The sequence below is a fragment of the Anarrhichthys ocellatus genome, unplaced genomic scaffold, assembly GCF_004355925.1.
Source record: "Anarrhichthys ocellatus isolate YVR2014 unplaced genomic scaffold, GSC_Weel_1.0 scaffold29, whole genome shotgun sequence".
NCBI classification, from domain to species: Eukaryota; Metazoa; Chordata; class Actinopteri; order Perciformes; family Anarhichadidae; genus Anarrhichthys; species Anarrhichthys ocellatus.
The window spans coordinates 1,050,753-1,059,913 of NW_022280059.1; the positions used below are offsets into that span (position 1 = coordinate 1,050,753).

General features: G+C 42.6%; 1 long non-coding RNA gene across 1 annotated transcript; it reads right to left on the reverse strand.

Moving 5' to 3' along the window:
* Positions 1–2,854: 2,854 nt before the first annotated feature.
* LOC116392331 (uncharacterized) lies at positions 2,855–7,713 on the reverse strand. The gene is made up of 4 exons (XR_004213328.1): positions 7,603–7,713; positions 6,922–7,169; positions 4,631–4,673; positions 2,855–3,101 (listed from the first exon to the last, which is right to left on the reverse strand). It is a non-coding gene; the product is annotated as an uncharacterized LOC116392331 (long non-coding RNA).
* Positions 7,714–9,161: the final 1,448 nt, after the last annotated feature.

The window sequence follows — 9,161 nt, forward strand, 5'->3', positions numbered from 1 at the left end:
TTATGCAATGACAATCTATTTCAACCATCTAAACTCAACTCTGCCCACACAGTTTGGAATAACGAAGGAATCATATTATTCAGACACCTGTTTTTGGATGGCACATTTGCCGACCAGCAAATATAACCTGCCTCGAGGTGCCTTTTGGGCTAGCTCAAGGTTTGCAGCTTTATTATGAATCACTGCGCTACATTTCCTCACTTGACTCCGGAAAAATTGTCAAGTGTTGAAGAGAAACCAGAAAACTTGACAGGGTTGACATCTAAGTTATACAAATAAATCCTTAGATTTGATCTCCTTCCATTTGACAAAATTTAACGCGAGTGAGTGGCTAAACTGGAAACACAGTTTCAAGACCCCTGGTGGGAGAAAAAAGCCAAATTACAGGTTAATTATTCCTCCTCTTGTTCCTCTCAATCTTATAAAGTTGTACCTCGGCAGAGCTAAACTGGCAAAATAGTTCCCTGGCACCAGTAAAAGATGCACCTCTCCTCTTTCCCATCTAGGGAAAAAATGAGAAAGTGCCTTTCTAAGTTATGGAATGTGGAGCTACATTACCAAAATATGAGAAGATAGGTTGCCATGTAATATTTAAAACTCGAGGTGAGTTCTTGATTATTTTTCTCCAGTTTAAGGACCGACATTAAACCGTCTGCCAAGACTATGACTCCGTAGCTCTGGGTAGACAGATACAGTATGTTGATCGGATAATTCAGGATCAATGAGTGGAAATGGGCCGGTTGTGTTCTTGCAGGGCTGACGAGGTGAAGTGGAAACAGGTGAGTAGGTGACTGGAGCAGGTGGAGAAGACTGAAGGCATCTGCTGCACAGGAGGATAATGCTGAATGGGTTTTGGGGAAATGAGAATGTGGCCGGACAGAGAGGCAGCACAGAGGGGGCACTGAGAATGGGCTTTGGATATAACTTGTGTGGGAACCTGTCATGAACTAAACTTTTGCACGAGTCAAAAGTCTGCAAAATGAATCCACTAAATCAGCTTCACGTTTTCTGATCTGATGCCACTATTGACAAGAAGCCATCTTCTATCAGTGTATTCCAAACCGTTACAAACCACTGTTTCAAAAAACAAACAAAAAACATCCACCATCAGCTCCTCCCTGCACGGAATTGGTTTTCTTCCAAATCATAATCTAATTGTTGTTGAGATATTTCACTGGACCAAAGTGTTGCATTGCCATATCACATGCGGCTAATCGTCAACAAAAATCACGCGATACCTCCAAAAGTTTGTACATTTTTTTAAAATAGTGAATTATTCACCGCTACTTTTCTACATTTGTGGTTTCTCCCCCACAGAGGAAACATGCTTCATCACCTCCCAGGCTGATAACTGTAGTTTATACTCATTTTATCAGAAGGTGTTTGGCTGCCACATGCCTCAGCTAATCCCTACAAAGTGCAGAGTAGTTGAGAGCTGAGTCATTGAGGACGGAGCCAGCGTGTGCACACACTCGCTTCAAACCCTGAGAATCCTGTGGGTTTAACAGAAAGTGACTCAGCAGGATCACACAGGTTTTCTTCTCCCGATGCCGCTTGCTCACAGCTCAGACCTTCAAGCTTAAAAACGTAGTCGACAGCACTCCTCTACTTTTCCACCGCTCAGTAAGATGAATCATTTATTTCGAGGCATTAATCATCATTTCTGTGAAGACACAACCGCTGCTGTAGGAAAGGCCACCAGAGGGGCAGCAGAAACGCACACAAACCAGATCACATGTATGACCGACAGACTGGACAATCTCATGGTGGTATCAGGGCAATGACACAGAGAACAGGGCAACTTTTGAGGGAACTTTGAAGGAGTTACATACATGAATTATTTCTAACATCTAATATCTAACTCATAGATTAAGATTTGATATTTAAAGCTACTACGAGGAGCTGACATTTTTTGGTTGATTTTGGCTGCCCCTGTGGACAAAAGTGGAAGTGTTTACGAGCACCATAACCCTTTTAGAAAACCACTAATTTTACCGCAGCAGGGGTCTGACAGTCTGCCCGGCTCAGTCCTGGTTCTCCCTTGCCTCCAGCGGGCTCAGCAATACAGCCTGGGCCTCCAGCAGCGTGGTGTCGGTGTCGACTGCCATCGGCGCAGCGAGGCGAAGCTCTGCTCACTGGCTGGAGGGGGAGCTGCTGCTTCCGGCCACTTAGCTCTTTACCTTCTGCTGCAGGTTCGACTGCAGGTCGAAGGTGGAAAGCGACGCCGGATTGGGGTCTGTCGGAGGAGAGTTGGTTTCTGCCGGAGCCACTTGAGTCTGAGCTGAAGGACTTTATCTGAGTTTTGCAAGTCATGGCCCCCATAGCATGTATCTCTCTGACTTCGGTGATCCTCTGACGTCACCTTTAGTGCCACAGGAGGTTGACATTTGTGGTTATGATTGAAATATTAAACTACTTTTGGAAGGAGTGCCATGAAATGTAATCTGTTCCCCACAGGATCCCCAAGACTAAAGACACAAGGTTTTCTGGAACTAAACAACCATCTTCAATTCACTTTTGGCACTTAAATAGCTTCCAGAGCTGATATTTGTCTTTAAAGCAAGACATTTATTTTCAGACTGTGGTATTGCCAACATCCCCATGTGGGATTCGTGGCAGGCTTTTATGAAGAGGCGTTCTTAGAGAGGCCATCTTGGAAAACAGGTTTTGCCAATCATCTTTGGCGCTTTGGAAAAGTATCTTGTATGAGTAAAAGACCAAACATGAGTCCCACTGGAGGTGAAACAGGTTTAAGTCGGCCCTTTAACGACCAAGCAAATGAACCACACAGGAGAGAGCTGAGAAATTATCTAAGTTGGTGGATAATATTCAGAAACACGAAGGGGACGAGAGCTCAGAAACAGAATGTTTTATTTGCTTTATCGGTCTCCAGTCCTGCTGCAGAAGCTAACCAGCTCAGGAGTACAAACAGAAGGAGAAATCAATGATTTTTAATGACAGTTAAAACATTGAGTTTGGTCCCATTGGATTCTTTTGCTGGAAAACATACAGTAGAGGTAAACAAATCTTGCACAGTATCCAGTTGTTGTGCTGCAGTTCTTCTCTGGCTGCTGTGATGTTTGTTCGATGCTGATCGAGCCCTGGGGGAAAGAGAAGAGGGGGAGTCCTTCAGTTAATACAAAGACTACAACATACAGTTTCACAGGAAGTTGTTTTAGGGTCAAACCTGGACATGGCCCAGGTCAGCCTGTTCTCATACAGCATTTGTAGCGTATACCTACGAAAACGAATGCGCTGTAACTTTGTAGGTATTCGACAAATCAATTTGTATGTAATCTACGCGATCATGTACCAGGAAGTATAAAGACCACAACAACCAATACAGGTTGGGAGAAAAAAACAAAAGAGTGTTCTGGCTTCCTCATTTAGAACGAGACGTCAATTAAAAATCTCAGCTGAAGGGATTTCTTTCAAACCTGGCAATCCAATTGTTTTTATCTGGCATATTTGATAATTCATTTTTAAAAAAAGACTGAGATAGTTACAGCACCAATGCACATGCACGATGAAAAGAATGTGAAAAAAAAGACGACACAAAAAAGTCACACGACTTATTTCCATTGTAGTACTTCTTTCAGTTAAATTAAATAAAAAAATGGGGTTCTTTGTCACAAATTCTAAAACCCATAACTCTATAACTCTATAACATTACTAAATAGCAAAGTCAAGTATCATGCATCATAACGTGAAATCCAGTCGTGACTTTGTAGTGGAGCCCCATCTCCAGGCCGGTGTAGGATCACCGCCGTGTTCAAGCGACGGGACTCCACCCTTTGCTGTCCGCACCCTCGTCACCACATCTGTCCACTGAGAGGACACCATGGTAATTAAAGTGCAGTTGTTTTTATCCACCTCCACACACCGACACACAGATACACCCCCCCCACACACACACACCATGCTGCTCGCTCACCTCTTGTTCAGTTTTACATAGTTTTAGAAAGTAGCACAGGGACTGTAGATTGTACGGTGCTACGTGGTATTTTGTATGTTTCTTTTCACCTGCAGAGGAGCCACGGACATATGATTTTCACATTTGCTATTTTGGCTGTATTTGTGCCAAATTTGTAGTGCATCTCAGTGGTAATTTCTTATGAAATATTGTCTTTTTTTCAATGAAAAACACTCAGCAAGACTAAAAAAGAAACAATCTAATCAAAGGCAGCGAAAATACAATTTGAAGCCTTCCGTGTGATTTTCTCTCCTTTATTATGTTTTGATTCCATTTGATCTTCTCTGCATCTCATCTCTTTTGTCAAGCGGACTGATTATCCAGCACTTATTTTCGTCCTCCTTTGTCTTGATTGTTAGTGGTCACTTTGTGTTTAAATGTGATATTTTCAAAAAGCTGCCTGTTGCATTGCTTGTGCATCAATTGCGTCTCTCCTTGCTTTGATTTTTAAAACAATGTCATCATGTTTTTCTCTCTCTTCTTTTTCTACTTTTTTTAATCACTGTGTGAATCAACTTCATGTCTTCAAAGCTTCACTTTATTACACGCATAGAAAACATTTTGACCCGAGGAAGATCAGCGCCACGTCAGGAATGTTGTCACTCGATATTCAGTGTCACTTCTACACCCCCCCCCCCCCACACCCACACACAGTACCTGCTGCATGTACTTTGGTCCTTCCTGAAGCACCGTGAATCATCTGCATGGAGAGTAAAACAAACACAAAAGATATAATCTGTCACAACACTGCATAGAAAATTAGTCTATTTTACTGGGTGGTCCTCGGGGCAACACACACACACACACACACACACTGAAGGCGTACCCTGGCAGCATGAGGCTCTTTCCATTACAGAATTAGCTGGGCGGTGCAGATAAACTGAATGTCTCTTCACTCGTCCCTGATGTAAAATGTAAACCTCCCCCCAACAGAGTGTTGTACATCTGTAGGTTGAATGCTTCTTTATCTTATTCTTCTCATTAGCACTGTTAGTATTCTTTATTATCATGTTTGTCACAGCTAGACTCTATTGTCTGTTGTATTATGTTAGTCGTTGCTTTTAGAGAGCAGGATATCAATTAACCTACGTAATAGTCATTTTGTGGAAGTGTTGTTAATTTAACAACGGACCAAAACACAATGTGGCCATGTGGTCTATTGTAAACCACTGGATTCTGTTGCTCATACAGAGAACTGCTGAACTGTGAAGCAAGGGAAGATATTACTTATTTTTCTCCCTGGACTCCATGATTCAAAACAAATGTCTTGTTGCGGGCAACACCCACTTCAGCCCATTTTTAAACTGCTGGCAAACCTTTTGTCCTGCAAATGTCTTCCAAATAAACTGTGCTCCTGAGCACAGGGGTTTTGATTTTTGGAGCAAAATGCATCAAATGCTGCAAGTTAGTTAAGTCCAGTTAGCCTTGGGTAGAGAACTTAAACCTCACCCTGCCTCTCCCAGCACGCACACACACACACACACACACACGCACACACACACACACACACACACACACACACACACACACACATGCACACACACATTGGACAGGTGGGGGGCTGGAGGGTTAACAGGGAGACAGAAATAACCTCCAGGGTTATCTCCAGGGCTGTGCTGCGTTCCACGACCCCCTACATAGTTTACATACTGGGAAGTGATATGTTGGAGATCCCTCAGCGTGTGTGTGTGTGTGTGTGTACAGGTTTATATTTGGCTCTGGGTTTGATTCTCTCATTACAGACACACCCATCAACAGCTGGATCCAGTGGACCACAGCTGGACTTTGAGTTTTGACTGGACTGTGATTCAGTTCAATAAAATGTAAGAAATTACAGAGAGGATTCATTAATATACAACTTTCTGGACCGTGACTAAAACTGGTCTTATTGAACTTCATTGTGATGACTTGAGTTATGAAACACGACAGAAACACCCCTCGCTCTTTTCTGGGGACATCTTTAAACTTTTACATTTTACTGAGCTTACATTTTGAGCCCGATTCCAGTTGACTCTAATTTCCATTTGAATCCCTGAACAGCACGTGAGCGAGACAAGAGGAGAGCTTCAACACTGTCTGACAGTCAGGAGAGACTGCCAGTTTAAAACCTGCACCAATACTGCCCTCAAGTGGTGGAAACCTGCTACTGCAAAGGGACGGATCTCCAAATAACCTCTCACTGGAAACGATAAGAAAATAAAAATAACTGAAGGATCAATAACTGCACAGAAAAATCAATTTACATGTGATGCAAAACATAAAAATAACATAATAATATGAGGATAATGCTGTTGAAGCATGCATTTATTTATCACCATTGCAACAATTCCACAACATCTTTTGTCCTTCCGCCACACATCTGTTGCCTCTTATACAAACATGCACACCAAACAAACCCACACACGCCTACGTAACCCAATCTGATTGTAATCTAAACTCCATTACGTCATCGTAACTGCTTTATGTTATTGTCTGTATGTCTGTCTGTCTTCCATGTTTATGTGACTATATGTATTTTTTTTGTCACATTGCTTCACCAATAAAATAAAGAAAGAAAGAATAATGATAATAATAATAATAATTGTAATAAAACAATAGATTACACACAATGAGCTGTTACCACTAAACCTTAATACTGCAATGGTTATTCTAGGGTAACAACTCATTTAATCTGCTGTCTCTTTTTTGCAGTTTGCAACCAGAGTTTAATTCTTGAATCAAATAAAATGGAGAGGTGCAGATGAATTCACCCTGATACAATTATGGATTATTGTGCTTTTAGGATAACAGGAAGCCTAACTGTACTGTAGTTGACAACCTGTACAGAGTAAATCTGAAACAAACTCTCCGAATTTATTTTAAAACATTCGAAGATTTTACGTCACGAGTGTGTGAATGGACTGAAGGTGAGCGCACAAAGTTATAGAAAAGCGGAATAGAATGTCTACCTGAAAGAGACATCAGCCGGACACGGAGCGGACATCAGCCGAGCACGGAGCGGACATCAGCGGGACACGGAGTGGACATCAGCCGGGCACGGAGTGGACATCAGCCGGGCACGGAGCGGACATCAGCGGGACATGGAGCGGACATCAGCCGGGCACGGAGTGGACATCAGCCGGGCACGGAGCGGACATCAGCGGGACACGGAGCGGACATCAGCGGGACACGGAGTGGACATCAGCGGGACTTGAATCTGCAGAGACAGCAGTTTGACAGATGGCCAACAATTCAACTATAACGACTGATAGTCGAACAGCAACGCGGGTTTGTGAGTGTGCTCCTCAGACAGCGGGGTGCAGGACGACTGAAGGCTGTCACACTGACCGACGACTTTAAATTTAAACTTAACGCAACACGTGCGCCCAGGAAGCCCAGTTAGGTCTCAGTCAGACTCTCAGTCCGAGCCATAAGCTGCATGTCTAATAATAGATGCCATGTGCTCGAGATCAACTGTAGTTACACCACCATATGTGGACAGGACTTGACGATGCGTTGATACACAATAAGGGAGCTATATGCGGACATGGTGAAATACGCAACATCGATTAAAAACAATATTCTATTATATTAGACAAAACTACTTTGGGACTTGAAATGGATTTGCTCCTCTGTCCTCATATTCTTACCTTCATTCTTGTGAAATAATTCCGGGTGGCATCAAATATTATTTTATCATAACTCTCTTTGTGTATAAAAGCAGCCGACTAACAACCTCTCCAGTCCCGCGTGGCGCCATGTCCGCCCTGCTGACCGGTTCCCCCCCCCCGGGGAAGTTAACGCTCCTCCTCCGCGCGGCTGCTGTGCGCAGATGGAGGCTCATAGGAATGTATGGAGACAAAGAAGCTGTTGTGTTGTGAAATAACATCACAGCCGGCGGCCAGAGGACAGTCCAGCTGCCCCTGTCATAACGACAACAATAATAATAATAATAGTAATAATAAAAGCAATTTTATTTGGTAGAAAGTAATCCTGGTGGTGGCTGTTGGTTCACTTTATTTATACATTATATATATTTTTTGTGAAATAGTCAGGTGTATATACTGTATATATAAAATATATTATATTATATCATGTATAATATATGTCTATCAGATGCAGATATATTATACTGAATACTGTAGCACAAGCCCACCATAAGAAATAAGTACAGGAAGCCAGTGTTTACAGTGTTTTGATGAAATGTCACTGTAGCCTGAAGGGAAAACAAATCTACCAAATATTGATTTGGGTTTGGTCGGCACTGCAGAGACTCTGCTTGAAAAGACTCTGATAAGGAGCAGAAAAAAACTGGATATTTATACATTTATCTGAGCTCTGTGACCTCCCAACAAGAACAAAGAACTAAACCGCCACCACCTCAGGCCCGAGTCATGCTCCATCCACTTCTGTCTGCTGGGGACAACCAGACACCTTTTCGACAGGTGGTCCTCACGTCTTCCTCCCTGTATACTGCTGATGAAAACTCAGCAAGGTCTATCCAATATTACACCCTCCATTTCTAGCACGAGGAATAAAACTCAGTAGCTCAATTTCACAGAACGAGAGCATCACGATCAATGAAATCCTTTTCCTCCACACTACTTCACTATAACAGCAACAGAATTTTAAATGACTATATATCCGTTTGTCTTTCTCTTTGAGCTCCTTTCTGTGGCTCAGTAATTGGAATCCAGTCTGACAAAGAGAGACGGCCGTCCTACAGCAGACCTTCTGCACAGTAACATCATTAGATCATTATTAGCACTGCAGCTCCACAGGCCATTCCGGCTGGCTCAGAGAGAGTCAATTATGTTTCAAGGGAAACGGCCATAACGAGATCCTACATGCTTTTTGGAAGTTTTAGGAACATGAACTCAATATTGGTTCAAGGATTTTAACTTTTTAGTATTTCTGGCATTGAGGGGACTGTGTATGAAGCAGCAATTAGACGATCATGAAGGGAATGCTGTTTCGTTTTAAAGGGTGCGGATGTGTGGAGAGAAACATTATGTGACTAATATAGTTAGAGTGGTGCAGGTTGCTAGGTGAATCAGGAGTCATGACCTCATTGTTTCTTTAACCCTGCAGCTCCTTTACTTGATGACAGTCTGAAACATCGTGTGACGTAAGAATGAAACAAACAGAAGTTGTGAGATTGTAAATAAATGAATATATATGTGTATCAGAGTGAAGCACTTTAAACAGG